The sequence below is a fragment of the Gymnoscopelus braueri genome (genome assembly GCF_963280865.1).
Source record: "Gymnoscopelus braueri genome assembly, chromosome: 2".
Taxonomy (NCBI): domain Eukaryota; kingdom Metazoa; phylum Chordata; class Actinopteri; order Myctophiformes; family Myctophidae; genus Gymnoscopelus; species Gymnoscopelus braueri.
The window spans coordinates 58751688-58771728 of NC_137604.1; positions in this window are offsets into that span (position 1 = coordinate 58751688).

Here is a 20041-nt window from a genome sequence, read left to right on the forward strand (position 1 = left end):
CCACACTCTCGGATAAGCCAGAGAGATGTAAAAAAAAGTGTGGCGGACCGTCCAGTGAGGTCAGAGGTCAGAAAAGTGCAGTTTTCTTACAACGTTGGACACTGGACCGGCGCCGGCGGACACTGCCGACACTTCTGACATACGCACGCGTGCGGGGACACCTCCCCTACAACGCCACACTCTCGGATAAGCCCGAGAGATGTAAAAAAAAGTGTGGCGGACCGTCCAGTGAGGTCAGAGGTCAGAAAAGTGCAGTTTTCAGACAACGGTGGACACTGGACCAGCGCCGGCGGACACTGCCGACACTTCTGACATACGCACGCGTGCGGGGACACCTCCCCTACAATGCCAGACTCTCGGATAAGCCCGAGAGGTGTAAAGAAAAGTGTGGCGGACCGTCCAGTGAGGTCAGAGGTCAGAAAAGTGCAGTTTTCAGACAACGGTGGACACTGGACCGGCGCCGGCGGACACTGCCGACACTTCTGACATACGCACGCGTGCGGGGACACCTCCCCTACAACGCCACACTCTCGGATAAGCCAGAGAGATGTAAAAAAAAGTGTGGCGGACCGTCCAGTGAGGTCAGAGGTCAGAAAAGTGCAGTTTTCAGACAACGGTGGACACTGGACCGGCGCCGGCGGACACTGCCGACACTTCTGACATACGCACGCGTGCGGGGACACCTCCCCTACAACGCCACACTCTCGGATAAGCCCGAGAGATGTAAAAAAAAGTGTGGCGGACCGTCCAGTGAGGTCAGAGGTCAGAAAAGTGCAGTTTTCAGACAACGGTGGACACTGGACCGGCGCCGGCGGACACTGCCGACACTTCTGACATACGCACGCGTGCGGGGACACCTCCCCTACAACGCCACACTCTCGGATAAGCCCGAGAGATGTAAAAAACAGTGTGGCGGACCGTCCAGTGAGGTCAGAGGTCAGAAAAGTGCAGTTTTCAGACAACGGTGGACACTGGACCGGCGCCGGCGGACACTGCCGACACTTCTGACATACGCACGCGTGCGGGGACACCTCCCCTACAACGCCACACTCTCGGATAAGCCCGAGAGGTGTAAAGAAAAGTGTGGCGGACCGTCCAGTGAGGTCAGAGGTCAGAAAAGTGCAGTTTTCAGACAACGGTGGACACTGGACCGGCGCCGGCGGACACTGCCGACACTTCTGACATATGCACGCGTGCGGGGACACCTCCCCTACAACGCCAGACTCTCGGATAAGCCCGAGAGGTGTAAAGAAAAGTGTGGCGGACCGTCCAGTGAGGTCAGAGGTCAGAAAAGTGCAGTTTTCAGACAACGGTGGACACTGGACCGGCGCCGGCGGACACTGCCGACACTTCTGACATACGCACGCGTGCGGGGACACCTCCCCTACAACGCCACACTCTCGGATAAGCCCGAGAGATGTAAAAAACAGTGTGGCGGACCGTCCAGTGAGGCCAGAGGTCAGAAAAGTGCAGTTTTCAGACAACGGTGGACACTGGACCGGCGCCGGCGGACACTGCCGACACTTCTGACATACGCACGCGTGCGGGGACACCTCCCCTACAACGCCACACTCTCGGATAAGCCCGAGAGGTGTAAAGAAAAGTGTGGCGGACCGTCCAGTGAGGTCAGAGGTCAGAAAAGTGCAGTTTTCAGACAACGGTGGACACTGGACCGGCGCCGGCGGACACTGCCGACACTTCTGACATACGCACGCGTGCGGGGACACCTCCCCTACAACGCCAGACTCTCGGATAAGCCCGAGAGGTGTAAAGAAAAGTGTGGCGGACCGTCCAGTGAGGTCAGAGGTCAGAAAAGTGCAGTTTTCAGACAACGGTGGACACTGGACCGGCGCCGGCGGACACTGCCGACACTTTTGACATACGCACGCGTGCGGGGACACCTCCCCTATAACGCCACACTCTCGGATAAGCCAGAGAGATGTAAAAAAAAGTGTGGCGGACCGTCCAGTGAGGTCAGAGGTCAGAAAAGTGCAGTTTTCAGACAACGGTGGACACTGGACCAGCGCCGGCGGACACTGCCGACACTTCTGACATACGCACGCGTGCGGGGACACCTCCCCTACAACGCCAGACTCTCGGATAAGCCCGAGAGGTGTAAAGAAAAGTGTGGCGGACCGTCCAGTGAGGTCAGAGGTCAGAAAAGTGCAGTTTTCAGACAACGGTGGACACTGGACCGGCGCCGGCGGACACTGCCGACACTTCTGACATACGCACGCGTGCGGAGACACCTCCCCTACAACGCCAGACTCTCGGATAAGCCCGAGAGATGTAAAAAAAAGTGTGGCGGACCGTCCAGTGAGGTCAGAGGTCAGAAAAGTGCAGTTTTCAGACAACGGTTGACACTGGACCAGCGCCGGCGGACACTGCCGACACTTCTGACATACGCACGCGTGCGGGGACACCTCCCCTACAACGCCAGACTCTCGGATAAGCCCGAGAGGTGTAAAGAAAAGTGTGGCGGACCGTCCAGTGAGGTCAGAGGTCAGAAAAGTGCAGTTTTCAGACAACGGTGGACACTGGACCGGCGCCGGCGGACACTGCCGACACTTCTGACATACGCACGCGTGCGGGGACACCTCCCCTACAACGCCACACTCTTGGATAAGCCAGAGAGATGTAAAAAAAAGTGTGGCGGACCGTCCAGTGAGGTCAGAGGTCAGAAAAGTGCAGTTTTCAGACAACGGTGGACACTGGACCGGCGCCGGCGGACACTGCCGACACTTCTGACATACGCACGCGTGCGGGGACACCTCCCCTACAACGCCACACTCTCGGATAAGCCCGAGAGATGTAAAAAAAAGTGTGGCGGACCGTCCAGTGAGGTCAGAGGTCAGAAAAGTGCAGTTTTCAGACAACGGTGGACACTGGACCGGCGCCGGCGGACACTGCCGACACTTCTGACATACGCACGCGTGCGGGGACACCTCCCCTACAACGCCACACTCTCGGATAAGCCCGAGAGATGTAAAAAACAGTGTGGCGGACCGTCCAGTGAGGTCAGAGGTCAGAAAAGTGCAGTTTTCAGACAACGGTGGACACTGGACCGGCGCCGGCGGACACTGCCGACACTTCTGACATACGCACGCGTGCGGGGACACCTCCCCTACAACGCCACACTCTCGGATAAGCCCGAGAGGTGTAAAGAAAAGTGTGGCGGACCGTCCAGTGAGGTCAGAAAAGTGCAGTTTTCAGACAACGGTGGACACTGGACCGGCGCCGGCGGACACTGCCGACACTTCTGACATACGCACGCGTGCGGGGACACCTCCCCTACAACGCCAAACTCTCGGATAAGCCCGAGAGATGTAAAAAAAAGTGTGGCGGACCGTCCAGTGAGGTCAGAGGTCAGAAAAGTGCCGTTTTCAGACAACAGTGGACACTGGACCGGCGCCGGCGGACACTCCCGACACTTCTGACATACGCACGCGTGCGGGGACACCTCCCCTACAACGCCAGACTCTTGGATAAGCCCGAGAGGTGTAAAGAAAAGTGTGGCGGACCGTCCAGTGAGGTCAGAGGTCAGAAAAGTGCAGTTTTCAGACAACGGTGGACACTGGACCGGCGCCGGCGGACACTGCCGACACTTCTGACATACTCACGCGTGCGGGGACACCTCCCCTACAACGCCACACTCTCGGATAAGCCAGAGAGATGTAAAAAAAAGTGTGGTGGACCGTCCAGTGAGGTCAGAGGTCAGAAAAGTGCAGTTTTCAGACAACGGTGGACACTGGACCGGCGCCGGCGGACACTGCCGACACTTCTGACATACGCACGCGTGCGGGGACACCTCCCCTACAACGCCACACTCTCGGATAAGCCCGAGAGATGTAAAAAACAGTGTGGCGGACCGTCCAGTGAGGTCAGAGGTCAGAAAAGTGCAGTTTTCAGACAACGGTGGACACTGGACCGGCGCCGGCGGACACTGCCGACACTTCTGACATACGCACGCGTGCGGGGACACCTCCCCTACAACGCCACACTCTCGGATAAGCCCGAGAGGTGTAAAGAAAAGTGTGGCGGACCGTCCAGTGAGGTCAGAGGTCAGAAAAGTGCAGTTTTCAGACAACGGTGGACACTGGACCGGCGCCGGCGGACACTGCCGACACTTCTGACATACGCACGCGTGCGGGGACACCTCCCCTACAACGCCAGACTCTCGGATAAGCCCGAGAGGTGTAAAGAAAAGTGTGGCGGACCGTCCAGTGAGGTCAGAGGTCAGAAAAGTGCAGTTTTCAGACAACGGTGGACACTGGACCGGCGCCGGCGGACACTGCCGACACTTCTGACATACGCACGCGTGCGGGGACACCTCCCCTACAACGCCACACTCTCGGATAAGCCAGAGAGATGTAAAAAAAAGTGTGGCGGACCGTCCAGTGAGGTCAGAGGTCAGAAAAGTGCAGTTTTCAGACAACGGTGGACACTGGACCGGCGCCGGCGGACACTGCCGACACTTCTGACATACGCACGCGTGCGGGGACACCTCCCCTACAACGCCAGACTCTCGGATAAGCCCGAGAGGTGTAAAGAAAAGTGTGGCGGACCGTCCAGTGAGGTCAGAGGTCAGAAAAGTGCAGTTTTCAGACAACGGTGGACACTGGACCGGCGCCGGCGGACACTGCCGACACTTCTGACATACGCACGCGTGCGGGGACACCTCCCCTACAACGCCACACTCTCGGATAAGCCAGAGAGATGTAAAAAAAAGTGTGGCGGACCGTCCAGTGAGGTCAGAGGTCAGAAAAGTGCAGTTTTCAGACAACGTTGGACACTGGACCGGCGCCGGCGGACACTGCCGACACTTCTGACATACGCACGCGTGCGGGGACACCTCCCCTACAACGCCACACTCTCGGATAAGCCCGAGAGATGTAAAAAAAAGTGTGGCGGACCGTCCAGTGAGGTCAGAGGTCAGAAAAGTGCAGTTTTCAGACAACGGTGGACACTGGACCAGCGCCGGCGGACACTGCCGACACTTCTGACATACGCACGCGTGCGGGGACACCTCCCCTACAATGCCAGACTCTCGGATAAGCCCGAGAGGTGTAAAGAAAAGTGTGGCGGACCGTCCAGTGAGGTCAGAGGTCAGAAAAGTGCAGTTTTCAGACAACGGTGGACACTGGACCGGCGCCGGCGGACACTGCCGACACTTCTGACATACGCACGCGTGCGGGGACACCTCCCCTACAACGCCACACTCTCGGATAAGCCAGAGAGATGTAAAAAAAAGTGTGGCGGACCGTCCAGTGAGGTCAGAGGTCAGAAAAGTGCAGTTTTCAGACAACGGTGGACACTGGACCGGCGCCGGCGGACACTGCCGACACTTCTGACATACGCACGCGTGCGGGGACACCTCCCCTACAACGCCACACTCTCGGATAAGCCCGAGAGATGTAAAAAACAGTGTGGCGGACCGTCCAGTGAGGTCAGAGGTCAGAAAAGTGCAGTTTTCAGACAACGGTGGACACTGGACCGGCGCCGGCGGACACTGCCGACACTTCTGACATACGCACGCGTGCGGGGACACCTCCCCTACAACGCCACACTCTCGGATAAGCCCGAGAGGTGTAAAGAAAAGTGTGGCGGACCGTCCAGTGAGGTCAGAGGTCAGAAAAGTGCAGTTTTCAGACAACGGTGGACACTGGACCGGCGCCGGCGGACACTGCCGACACTTCTGACATACGCACGCGTGCGGGGACACCTCCCCTACAACGCCAGACTCTCGGATAAGCCCGAGAGGTGTAAAGAAAAGTGTGGCGGACCGTCCAGTGAGGTCAGAGGTCAGAAAAGTGCAGTTTTCAGACAACGGTGGACACTGGACCGGCGCCGGCGGACACTGCCGACACTTCTGACATACGCACGCGTGCGGGGACACCTCCCCTACAACGCCACACTCTCGGATAAGCCAGAGAGATGTAAAAAAAAGTGTGGCGGACCGTCCAGTGAGGTCAGAGGTCAGAAAAGTGCAGTTTTCAGACAACGGTGGACACTGGACCGGCGCCGGCGGACACTGCCGACACTTCTGACATACGCACGCGTGCGGGGACACCTCCCCTACAACGCCACACTCTCGGATAAGCCCGAGAGATGTAAAAAAAAGTGTGGCGGACCGTCCAGTGAGGTCAGAGGTCAGAAAAGTGCAGTTTTCAGACAACGGTGGACACTGGACCGGCGCCGGCGGACACTGCCGACACTTCTGACATACGCACGCGTGCGGGGACACCTCCCCTACAACGCCACACTCTCGGATAAGCCCGAGAGGTGTAAAGAAAAGTGTGGCGGACCGTCCAGTGAGGTCAGAAAAGTGCAGTTTTCAGACAACGGTGGACACTGGACCGGCGCCGGCGGACACTGCCGACACTTCTGACATACGCACGCGTGCGGGGACACCTCCCCTACAACGCCACACTCTCGGATAAGCCCGAGAGGTGTAAAGAAAAGTGTGGCGGACCGTCCAGTGAGGTCAGAGGTCAGAAAAGTGCAGTTTTCAGACAACGGTGGACACTGGACCGGCGCCGGCGGACACTGCCGACACTTCTGACATACTCACGCGTGCGGGGACACCTCCCCTACAACGCCACACTCTCGGATAAGCCAGAGAGATGTAAAAAAAAGTGTGGCGGACCGTCCAGTGAGGTCAGAGGTCAGAAAAGTGCAGTTTTCAGACAACGGTGGACACTGGACCGGCGCCGGCGGACACTGCCGACACTTCTGACATACGCACGCGTGCGGGGACACCTCCCCTACAACGCCACACTCTCGGATAAGCCCGAGAGATGTAAAAAACAGTGTGGCGGACCGTCCAGTGAGGTCAGAGGTCAGAAAAGTGCAGTTTTCAGACAACGGTGGACACTGGACCGGCGCCGGCGGACACTGCCGACACTTCTGACATACGCACGCGTGCGGGGACACCTCCCCTACAACGCCAAACTCTCGGATAAGCCCGAGAGGTGTAAAGAAAAGTGTGGCGGACCGTCCAGTGAGGTCAGAGGTCAGAAAAGTGCAGTTTTCAGACAACGGTGGACACTGGACCGGCGCCGGCGGACACTGCCGACACTTCTGACATACGCACGCGTGCGGGGACACCTCCCCTACAACGCCAGACTCTCGGATAAGCCCGAGAGGTGTAAAGAAAAGTGTGGCGGACCGTCCAGTGAGGTCAGAGGTCAGAAAAGTGCAGTTTTCAGACAACGGTGGACACTGGACCGGCGCCGGCGGACACTGCCGACACTTCTGACATACGCACGCGTGCGGGGACACCTCCCCTACAACGCCACACTCTCGGATAAGCCAGAGAGATGTAAAAAAAAGTGTGGCGGACCGTCCAGTGAGGTCAGAGGTCAGAAAAGTGCAGTTTTCAGACAACGTTGGACACTGGACCGGCGCCGGCGGACACTGCCGACACTTCTGACATACGCACGCGTGCGGGGACACCTCCCCTACAACGCCACACTCTCGGATAAGCCCGAGAGATGTAAAAAAAAGTGTGGCGGACCGTCCAGTGAGGTCAGAGGTCAGAAAAGTGCAGTTTTCAGACAACGGTGGACACTGGACCAGCGCCGGCGGACACTGCCGACACTTCTGACATACGCACGCGTGCGGGGACACCTCCCCTACAATGCCAGACTCTCGGATAAGCCCGAGAGGTGTAAAGAAAAGTGTGGCGGACCGTCCAGTGAGGTCAGAGGTCAGAAAAGTGCAGTTTTCAGACAACGGTGGACACTGGACCGGCGCCGGCAGACACTGCCGACACTTCTGACATACGCACGCGTGCGGGGACACCTCCCCTACAACGCCACACTCTCGGATAAGCCAGAGAGATGTAAAAAAAAGTGTGGCGGACCGTCCAGTGAGGTCAGAGGTCAGAAAAGTGCAGTTTTCAGACAACGGTGGACACTGGACCGGCGCCGGCGGACACTGCCGACACTTCTGACATACGCACGCGTGCGGGGACACCTCCCCTACAACGCCACACTCTCGGATAAGCCCGAGAGATGTAAAAAAAAGTGTGGCGGACCGTCCAGTGAGGTCAGAGGTCAGAAAAGTGCAGTTTTCAGACAACGGTGGACACTGGACCGGCGCCGGCGGACACTGCCGACACTTCTGACATACGCACGCGTGCGGGGACACCTCCCCTACAACGCCACACTCTCGGATAAGCCCGAGAGATGTAAAAAACAGTGTGGCGGACCGTCCAGTGAGGTCAGAGGTCAGAAAAGTGCAGTTTTCAGACAACGGTGGACACTGGACCGGCGCCGGCGGACACTGCCGACACTTCTGACATACGCACGCGTGCGGGGACACCTCCCCTACAACGCCACACTCTCGGATAAGCCCGAGAGGTGTAAAGAAAAGTGTGGCGGACCGTCCAGTGAGGTCAGAGGTCAGAAAAGTGCAGTTTTCAGACAACGGTGGACACTGGACCGGCGCCGACGGACACTGCCGACACTTCTGACATACGCACGCGTGCGGGGACACCTCCCCTACAACGCCAGACTCTCGGATAAGCCCGAGAGGTGTAAAGAAAAGTGTGGCGGACCGTCCAGTGAGGTCAGAGGTCAGAAAAGTGCAGTTTTCAGACAACGGTGGACACTGGACCGGCGCCGGCGGACACTGCCGACACTTCTGACATAAGCACGCGTGCGGGGACACCTCCCCTACAACGCCACACTCTCGGATAAGCCAGAGAGATGTAAAAAAAAGTGTGGCGGACCGTCCAGTGAGGTCAGAGGTCAGAAAAGTGCAGTTTTCTTACAACGTTGGACACTGGACCGGCGCCGGCGGACACTGCCGACACTTCTGACATACGCACGCGTGCGGGGACACCTCCCCTACAACGCCACACTCTCGGATAAGCCCGAGAGATGTAAAAAAAAGTGTGGCGGACCGTCCAGTGAGGTCAGAGGTCAGAAAAGTGCAGTTTTCAGACAACGGTGGACACTGGACCAGCGCCGGCGGACACTGCCGACACTTCTGACATACGCACGCGTGCGGGGACACCTCCCCTACAATGCCAGACTCTCGGATAAGCCCGAGAGGTGTAAAGAAAAGTGTGGCGGACCGTCCAGTGAGGTCAGAGGTCAGAAAAGTGCAGTTTTCAGACAACGGTGGACACTGGACCGGCGCCGGCGGACACTGCCGACACTTCTGACATACGCACGCGTGCGGGGACACCTCCCCTACAACGCCACACTCTCGGATAAGCCAGAGAGATGTAAAAAAAAGTGTGGCGGACCGTCCAGTGAGGTCAGAGGTCAGAAAAGTGCAGTTTTCAGACAACGGTGGACACTGGACCGGCGCCGGCGGACACTGCCGACACTTCTGACATACGCACGCGTGCGGGGACACCTCCCCTACAACGCCACACTCTCGGATAAGCCCGAGAGATGTAAAAAAAAGTGTGGCGGACCGTCCAGTGAGGTCAGAGGTCAGAAAAGTGCAGTTTTCAGACAACGGTGGACACTGGACCGGCGCCGGCGGACACTGCCGACACTTCTGACATACGCACGCGTGCGGGGACACCTCCCCTACAACGCCACACTCTCGGATAAGCCCGAGAGATGTAAAAAACAGTGTGGCGGACCGTCCAGTGAGGTCAGAGGTCAGAAAAGTGCAGTTTTCAGACAACGGTGGACACTGGACCGGCGCCGGCGGACACTGCCGACACTTCTGACATACGCACGCGTGCGGGGACACCTCCCCTACAACGCCACACTCTCGGATAAGCCCGAGAGGTGTAAAGAAAAGTGTGGCGGACCGTCCAGTGAGGTCAGAGGTCAGAAAAGTGCAGTTTTCAGACAACGGTGGACACTGGACCGGCGCCGGCGGACACTGCCGACACTTCTGACATACGCACGCGTGCGGGGACACCTCCCCTACAACGCCAGACTCTCGGATAAGCCCGAGAGGTGTAAAGAAAAGTGTGGCGGACCGTCCAGTGAGGTCAGAGGTCAGAAAAGTGCAGTTTTCAGACAACGGTGGACACTGGACCGGCGCCGGCGGACACTGCCGACACTTCTGACATACGCACGCGTGCGGGGACACCTCCCCTACAACGCCACACTCTCGGATAAGCCCGAGAGATGTAAAAAACAGTGTGGCGGACCGTCCAGTGAGGCCAGAGGTCAGAAAAGTGCAGTTTTCAGACAACGGTGGACACTGGACCGGCGCCGGCGGACACTGCCGACACTTCTGACATACGCACGCGTGCGGGGACACCTCCCCTACAACGCCACACTCTCGGATAAGCCCGAGAGGTGTAAAGAAAAGTGTGGCGGACCGTCCAGTGAGGTCAGAGGTCAGAAAAGTGCAGTTTTCAGACAACGGTGGACACTGGACCGGCGCCGGCGGACACTGCCGACACTTCTGACATACGCACGCGTGCGGGGACACCTCCCCTACAACGCCAGACTCTCGGATAAGCCCGAGAGGTGTAAAGAAAAGTGTGGCGGACCGTCCAGTGAGGTCAGAGGTCAGAAAAGTGCAGTTTTCAGACAACGGTGGACACTGGACCGGCGCCGGCGGACACTGCCGACACTTTTGACATACGCACGCGTGCGGGGACACCTCCCCTATAACGCCACACTCTCGGATAAGCCAGAGAGATGTAAAAAAAAGTGTGGCGGACCGTCCAGTGAGGTCAGAGGTCAGAAAAGTGCAGTTTTCAGACAACGGTGGACACTGGACCAGCGCCGGCGGACACTGCCGACACTTCTGACATACGCACGCGTGCGGGGACACCTCCCCTACAACGCCAGACTCTCGGATAAGCCCGAGAGGTGTAAAGAAAAGTGTGGCGGACCGTCCAGTGAGGTCAGAGGTCAGAAAAGTGCAGTTTTCAGACAACGGTGGACACTGGACCGGCGCCGGCGGACACTGCCGACACTTCTGACATACGCACGCGTGCGGAGACACCTCCCCTACAACGCCAGACTCTCGGATAAGCCCGAGAGATGTAAAAAAAAGTGTGGCGGACCGTCCAGTGAGGTCAGAGGTCAGAAAAGTGCAGTTTTCAGACAACGGTTGACACTGGACCAGCGCCGGCGGACACTGCCGACACTTCTGACATACGCACGCGTGCGGGGACACCTCCCCTACAACGCCAGACTCTCGGATAAGCCCGAGAGGTGTAAAGAAAAGTGTGGCGGACCGTCCAGTGAGGTCAGAGGTCAGAAAAGTGCAGTTTTCAGACAACGGTGGACACTGGACCGGCGCCGGCGGACACTGCCGACACTTCTGACATACGCACGCGTGCGGGGACACCTCCCCTACAACGCCACACTCTTGGATAAGCCAGAGAGATGTAAAAAAAAGTGTGGCGGACCGTCCAGTGAGGTCAGAGGTCAGAAAAGTGCAGTTTTCAGACAACGGTGGACACTGGACCGGCGCCGGCGGACACTGCCGACACTTCTGACATACGCACGCGTGCGGGGACACCTCCCCTACAACGCCACACTCTCGGATAAGCCCGAGAGATGTAAAAAAAAGTGTGGCGGACCGTCCAGTGAGGTCAGAGGTCAGAAAAGTGCAGTTTTCAGACAACGGTGGACACTGGACCGGCGCCGGCGGACACTGCCGACACTTCTGACATACGCACGCGTGCGGGGACACCTCCCCTACAACGCCACACTCTCGGATAAGCCCGAGAGATGTAAAAAACAGTGTGGCGGACCGTCCAGTGAGGTCAGAGGTCAGAAAAGTGCAGTTTTCAGACAACGGTGGACACTGGACCGGCGCCGGCGGACACTGCCGACACTTCTGACATACGCACGCGTGCGGGGACACCTCCCCTACAACGCCACACTCTCGGATAAGCCCGAGAGGTGTAAAGAAAAGTGTGGCGGACCGTCCAGTGAGGTCAGAAAAGTGCAGTTTTCAGACAACGGTGGACACTGGACCGGCGCCGGCGGACACTGCCGACACTTCTGACATACGCACGCGTGCGGGGACACCTCCCCTACAACGCCAAACTCTCGGATAAGCCCGAGAGATGTAAAAAAAAGTGTGGCGGACCGTCCAGTGAGGTCAGAGGTCAGAAAAGTGCCGTTTTCAGACAACAGTGGACACTGGACCGGCGCCGGCGGACACTGCCGACACTTCTGACATACGCACGCGTGCGGGGACACCTCCCCTACAACGCCAGACTCTTGGATAAGCCCGAGAGGTGTAAAGAAAAGTGTGGCGGACCGTCCAGTGAGGTCAGAGGTCAGAAAAGTGCAGTTTTCAGACAACGGTGGACACTGGACCGGCGCCGGCGGACACTGCCGACACTTCTGACATACTCACGCGTGCGGGGACACCTCCCCTACAACGCCACACTCTCGGATAAGCCAGAGAGATGTAAAAAAAAGTGTGGTGGACCGTCCAGTGAGGTCAGAGGTCAGAAAAGTGCAGTTTTCAGACAACGGTGGACACTGGACCGGCGCCGGCGGACACTGCCGACACTTCTGACATACGCACGCGTGCGGGGACACCTCCCCTACAACGCCACACTCTCGGATAAGCCCGAGAGATGTAAAAAACAGTGTGGCGGACCGTCCAGTGAGGTCAGAGGTCAGAAAAGTGCAGTTTTCAGACAACGGTGGACACTGGACCGGCGCCGGCGGACACTGCCGACACTTCTGACATACGCACGCGTGCGGGGACACCTCCCCTACAACGCCACACTCTCGGATAAGCCCGAGAGGTGTAAAGAAAAGTGTGGCGGACCGTCCAGTGAGGTCAGAGGTCAGAAAAGTGCAGTTTTCAGACAACGGTGGACACTGGACCGGCGCCGGCGGACACTGCCGACACTTCTGACATACGCACGCGTGCGGGGACACCTCCCCTACAACGCCAGACTCTCGGATAAGCCCGAGAGGTGTAAAGAAAAGTGTGGCGGACCGTCCAGTGAGGTCAGAGGTCAGAAAAGTGCAGTTTTCAGACAACGGTGGACACTGGACCGGCGCCGGCGGACACTGCCGACACTTCTGACATACGCACGCGTGCGGGGACACCTCCCCTACAACGCCACACTCTCGGATAAGCCAGAGAGATGTAAAAAAAAGTGTGGCGGACCGTCCAGTGAGGTCAGAGGTCAGAAAAGTGCAGTTTTCAGACAACGGTGGACACTGGACCGGCGCCGGCGGACACTGCCGACACTTCTGACATACGCACGCGTGCGGGGACACCTCCCCTACAACGCCAGACTCTCGGATAAGCCCGAGAGGTGTAAAGAAAAGTGTGGCGGACCGTCCAGTGAGGTCAGAGGTCAGAAAAGTGCAGTTTTCAGACAACGGTGGACACTGGACCGGCGCCGGCGGACACTGCCGACACTTCTGACATACGCACGCGTGCGGGGACACCTCCCCTACAACGCCACACTCTCGGATAAGCCAGAGAGATGTAAAAAAAAGTGTGGCGGACCGTCCAGTGAGGTCAGAGGTCAGAAAAGTGCAGTTTTCAGACAACGTTGGACACTGGACCGGCGCCGGCGGACACTGCCGACACTTCTGACATACGCACGCGTGCGGGGACACCTCCCCTACAACGCCACACTCTCGGATAAGCCCGAGAGATGTAAAAAAAAGTGTGGCGGACCGTCCAGTGAGGTCAGAGGTCAGAAAAGTGCAGTTTTCAGACAACGGTGGACACTGGACCAGCGCCGGCGGACACTGCCGACACTTCTGACATACGCACGCGTGCGGGGACACCTCCCCTACAATGCCAGACTCTCGGATAAGCCCGAGAGGTGTAAAGAAAAGTGTGGCGGACCGTCCAGTGAGGTCAGAGGTCAGAAAAGTGCAGTTTTCAGACAACGGTGGACACTGGACCGGCGCCGGCGGACACTGCCGACACTTCTGACATACGCACGCGTGCGGGGACACCTCCCCTACAACGCCACACTCTCGGATAAGCCAGAGAGATGTAAAAAAAAGTGTGGCGGACCGTCCAGTGAGGTCAGAGGTCAGAAAAGTGCAGTTTTCAGACAACGGTGGACACTGGACCGGCGCCGGCGGACACTGCCGACACTTCTGACATACGCACGCGTGCGGGGACACCTCCCCTACAACGCCACACTCTCGGATAAGCCCGAGAGATGTAAAAAAAAGTGTGGCGGACCGTCCAGTGAGGTCAGAGGTCAGAAAAGTGCAGTTTTCAGACAACGGTGGACACTGGACCGGCGCCGGCGGACACTGCCGACACTTCTGACATACGCACGCGTGCGGGGACACCTCCCCTACAACGCCACACTCTCGGATAAGCCCGAGAGATGTAAAAAACAGTGTGGCGGACCGTCCAGTGAGGTCAGAGGTCAGAAAAGTGCAGTTTTCAGACAACGGTGGACACTGGACCGGCGCCGGCGGACACTGCCGACACTTCTGACATACGCACGCGTGCGGGGACACCTCCCCTACAACGCCACACTCTCGGATAAGCCCGAGAGGTGTAAAGAAAAGTGTGGCGGACCGTCCAGTGAGGTCAGAGGTCAGAAAAGTGCAGTTTTCAGACAACGGTGGACACTGGACCGGCGCCGGCGGACACTGCCGACACTTCTGACATACGCACGCGTGCGGGGACACCTCCCCTACAACGCCAGACTCTCGGATAAGCCCGAGAGGTGTAAAGAAAAGTGTGGCGGACCGTCCAGTGAGGTCAGAGGTCAGAAAAGTGCAGTTTTCAGACAACGGTGGACACTGGACCGGCGCCGGCGGACACTGCCGACACTTCTGACATACGCACGCGTGCGGGGACACCTCCCCTACAACGCCACACTCTCGGATAAGCCAGAGAGATGTAAAAAAAAGTGTGGCGGACCGTCCAGTGAGGTCAGAGGTCAGAAAAGTGCAGTTTTCAGACAACGGTGGACACTGGACCGGCGCCGGCGGACACTGCCGACACTTCTGACATACGCACGCGTGCGGGGACACCTCCCCTACAACGCCACACTCTCGGATAAGCCCGAGAGGTGTAAAGAAAAGTGTGGCGGACCGTCCAGTGAGGTCAGAGGTCAGAAAAGTGCAGTTTTCAGACAACGGTGGACACTGGACCGGCGCCGGCGGACACTGCCGACACTTCTGACATACGCACGCGTGCGGGGACACCTCCCCTACAACGCCAGACTCTCGGATAAGCCCGAGAGGTGTAAAGAAAAGTGTGGCGGACCGTCCAGTGAGGTCAGAGGTCAGAAAAGTGCAGTTTTCAGACAACGGTGGACACTGGACCGGCGCCGGCGGACACTGCCGACACTTCTGACATACGCACGCGTGCGGGGACACCTCCCCTACAACGCCACACTCTCGGATAAGCCAGAGAGATGTAAAAAAAAGTGTGGCGGACCGTCCAGTGAGGTCAGAGGTCAGAAAAGTGCAGTTTTCAGACAACGGTGGACACTGGACCGGCGCCGGCGGACACTGCCGACACTTCTGACATACGCACGCGTGCGGGGACACCTCCCCTACAACGCCACACTCTCGGATAAGCCCGAGAGATGTAAAAAAAAGTGTGGCGGACCGTCCAGTGAGGTCAGAGGTCAGAAAAGTGCAGTTTTCAGACAACGGTGGACACTGGACCGGCGCCGGCGGACACTGCCGACACTTCTGACATACGCACGCGTGCGGGGACACCTCCCCTACAACGCCACACTCTCGGATAAGCCCGAGAGATGTAAAAAAAAGTGTGGCGGACCGTCCAGTGAGGTCAGAGGTCAGAAAAGTGCAGTTTTCAGACAACGGTGGACACTGGACCGGCGCCGGCGGACACTGCCGACACTTCTGACATACGCACGCGTGCGGGGACACCTCCCCTACAACGCCACACTCTCGGATAAGCCCGAGAGATGTAAAAAAAAGTGTGGCGGACCGTCCAGTGAGGTCAGAGGTCAGAAAAGTGCAGTTTTCAGACAACGGTGGACACTGGACCGGCGCCGGCGGACACTGCCGACACTTCTGACATACGCACGCGTGCGGGGACACCTCCCCTACAACGCCACACTCTCGGATAAGCCCGAGAGATGTAAAAAAAAGTGTGGCGGACCGTCCAGTGAGGTCAGAGGTCAGAAAAGTGCAGTTTTCAGACAACGGTGGACACTGGACCAGCGCCGGCGGACACTGCCGACACTTCTGACATACGCACGCGTGCGGGGACACCTCCCCTACAACGCCAGACTCTCGGATAAGCCCGAGAGGTGTAAAGAAAAGTGTGGCGGACCGTCCAGTGAGGTCAGAGGTCAGAAAAGTGCAGTTTTCAGACAACGGTGGACACTGGACCGGCGCCGGCGGACACTGCCGACACTTCTGACATACGCACGCGTGCGGGGACACCTCCCCTACAACGCCACACTCTCGGATAAGCCCGAGAGATGTAAAAAAAAGTGTGGCGGACCGTCCAGTGAGGTCAGAGGTCAGAAAAGTGCAGTTTTCAGACAACGGTGGACACTGGACCAGCGCCGGCGGACACTGCCGACACTTCTGACATACGCACGCGTGCGGGGACACCTCCCCTACAATGCCAGACTCTCGGATAAGCCCGAGAGGTGTAAAGAAAAGTGTGGCGGACCGTCCAGTGAGGTCAGAGGTCAGAAAAGTGCAGTTTTCAGACAACGGTGGACACTGGACCGGCGCCGGCAGACACTGCCGACACTTCTGACATACGCACGCGTGCGGGGACACCTCCCCTACAACGCCACACTCTCGGATAAGCCAGAGAGATGTAAAAAAAAGTGTGGCGGACCGTCCAGTGAGGTCAGAGGTCAGAAAAGTGCAGTTTTCAGACAACGGTGGACACTGGACCGGCGCCGGCGGACACTGCCGACACTTCTGACATACGCACGCGTGCGGGGACACCTCCCCTACAACGCCACACTCTCGGATAAGCCCGAGAGATGTAAAAAAAAGTGTGGCGGACCGTCCAGTGAGGTCAGAGGTCAGAAAAGTGCAGTTTTCAGACAACGGCGGACACTGGACCGGCGCCGGCGGACACTGCCGACACTTCTGACATACGCACGCGTGCGGGGACACCTCCCCTACAACGCCACACTCTCGGATAAGCCCGAGAGATGTAAAAAACAGTGTGGCGGACCGTCCAGTGAGGTCAGAGGTCAGAAAAGTGCAGTTTTCAGACAACGGTGGACACTGGACCGGCGCCGGCGGACACTGCCGACACTTCTGACATACGCACGCGTGCGGGGACACCTCCCCTACAACGCCACACTCTCGGATAAGCCCGAGAGGTGTAAAGAAAAGTGTGGCGGACCGTCCAGTGAGGTCAGAGGTCAGAAAAGTGCAGTTTTCAGACAACGGTGGACACTGGACCGGCGCCGGCGGACACTGCCGACACTTCTGACATACGCACGCGTGCGGGGACACCTCCCCTACAACGCCAGACTCTCGGATAAGCCCGAGAGGTGTAAAGAAAAGTGTGGCGGACCGTCCAGTGAGGTCAGAGGTCAGAAAAGTGCAGTTTTCAGACAACGGTGGACACTGGACCGGCGCCGGCGGACACTGCCGACACTTCTGACATACGCACGCGTGCGGGGACACCTCCCCTACAACGCCACACTCTCGGATAAGCCAGAGAGATGTAAAAAAAAGTGTGGCGGACCGTCCAGTGAGGTCAGAGGTCAGAAAAGTGCAGTTTTCTTACAACGTTGGACACTGGACCGGCGCCGGCGGACACTGCCGACACTTCTGACATACGCACGCGTGCGGGGACACCTCCCCTACAACGCCACACTCTCGGATAAGCCCGAGAGATGTAAAAAACAGTGTGGCGGACCGTCCAGTGAGGTCAGAGGTCAGAAAAGTGCAGTTTTCAGACAACGGTGGACACTGGACCGGCGCCGGCGGACACTGCCGACACTTCTGACATACGCACGCGTGCGGGGACACCTCCCCTACAACGCCACACTCTCGGATAAGCCCGAGAGGTGTAAAGAAAAGTGTGGCGGACCGTCCAGTGAGGTCAGAGGTCAGAAAAGTGCAGTTTTCAGACAACGGTGGACACTGGACCGGCGCCGGCGGACACTGCCGACACTTCTGACATACGCACGCGTGCGGGGACACCTCCCCTACAACGCCAGACTCTCGGATAAGCCCGAGAGGTGTAAAGAAAAGTGTGGCGGACCGTCCAGTGAGGTCAGAGGTCAGAAAAGTGCAGTTTTCAGACAACGGTGGACACTGGACCGGCGCCGGCGGACACTGCCGACACTTCTGACATACGCACGCGTGCGGGGACACCTCCCCTACAACGCCACACTCTCGGATAAGCCAGAGAGATGTAAAAAAAAGTGTGGCGGACCGTCCAGTGAGGTCAGAGGTCAGAAAAGTGCAGTTTTCTTACAACGTTGGACACTGGACCGGCGCCGGCGGACACTGCCGACACTTCTGACATACGCACGCGTGCGGGGACACCTCCCCTACAACGCCACACTCTCGGATAAGCCCGAGAGATGTAAAAAAAAGTGTGGCGGACCGTCCAGTGAGGTCAGAGGTCAGAAAAGTGCAGTTTTCAGACAACGGTGGACACTGGACCAGCGCCGGCGGACACTGCCGACACTTCTGACATACGCACGCGTGCGGGGACACCTCCCCTACAATGCCAGACTCTCGGATAAGCCCGAGAGGTGTAAAGAAAAGTGTGGCGGACCGTCCAGTGAGGTCAGAGGTCAGAAAAGTGCAGTTTTCAGACAACGGTGGACACTGGACCGGCGCCGGCGGACACTGCCGACACTTCTGACATACGCACGCGTGCGGGGACACCTCCCCTACAACGCCACACTCTCGGATAAGCCAGAGAGATGTAAAAAAAAGTGTGGCGGACCGTCCAGTGAGGTCAGAGGTCAGAAAAGTGCAGTTTTCAGACAACGGTGGACACTGGACCGGCGCCGGCGGACACTGCCGACACTTCTGACATACGCACGCGTGCGGGGACACCTCCCCTACAACGCCACACTCTCGGATAAGCCCGAGAGATGTAAAAAACAGTGTGGCGGACCGTCCAGTGAGGTCAGAGGTCAGAAAAGTGCAGTTTTCAGACAACGGTGGACACTGGACCGGCGCCGGCGGACACTGCCGACACTTCTGACATACGCACGCGTGCGGGGACACCTCCCCTACAACGCCACACTCTCGGATAAGCCCGAGAGGTGTAAAGAAAAGTGTGGCGGACCGTCCAGTGAGGTCAGAGGTCAGAAAAGTGCAGTTTTCAGACAACGGTGGACACTGGACCGGCGCCGGCGGACACTGCCGACACTTCTGACATACGCACGCGTGCGGGGACACCTCCCCTACAACGCCAGACTCTCGGATAAGCCCGAGAGGTGTAAAGAAAAGTGTGGCGGACCGTCCAGTGAGGTCAGAGGTCAGAAAAGTGCAGTTTTCAGACAACGGTGGACACTGGACCGGCGCCGGCGGACACTGCCGACACTTCTGACATACGCACGCGTGCGGGGACACCTCCCCTACAACGCCACACTCTCGGATAAGCCAGAGAGATGTAAAAAAAAGTGTGGCGGACCGTCCAGTGAGGTCAGAGGTCAGAAAAGTGCAGTTTTCTTACAACGTTGGACACTGGACCGGCGCCGGCGGACACTGCCGACACTTCTGACATACGCACGCGTGCGGGGACACCTCCCCTACAACGCCACACTCTCGGATAAGCCCGAGAGATGTAAAAAAAAGTGTGGCGGACCGTCCAGTGAGGTCAGAGGTCAGAAAAGTGCAGTTTTCAGACAACGGTGGACACTGGACCAGCGCCGGCGGACACTGCCGACACTTCTGACATACGCACGCGTGCGGGGACACCTCCCCTACAATGCCAGACTCTCGGATAAGCCCGAGAGGTGTAAAGAAAAGTGTGGCGGACCGTCCAGTGAGGTCAGAGGTCAGAAAAGTGCAGTTTTCAGACAACGGTGGACACTGGACCGGCGCCGGCGGACACTGCCGACACTTCTGACATACGCACGCGTGCGGGGACACCTCCCCTACAACGCCACACTCTCGGATAAGCCAGAGAGATGTAAAAAAAAGTGTGGCGGACCGTC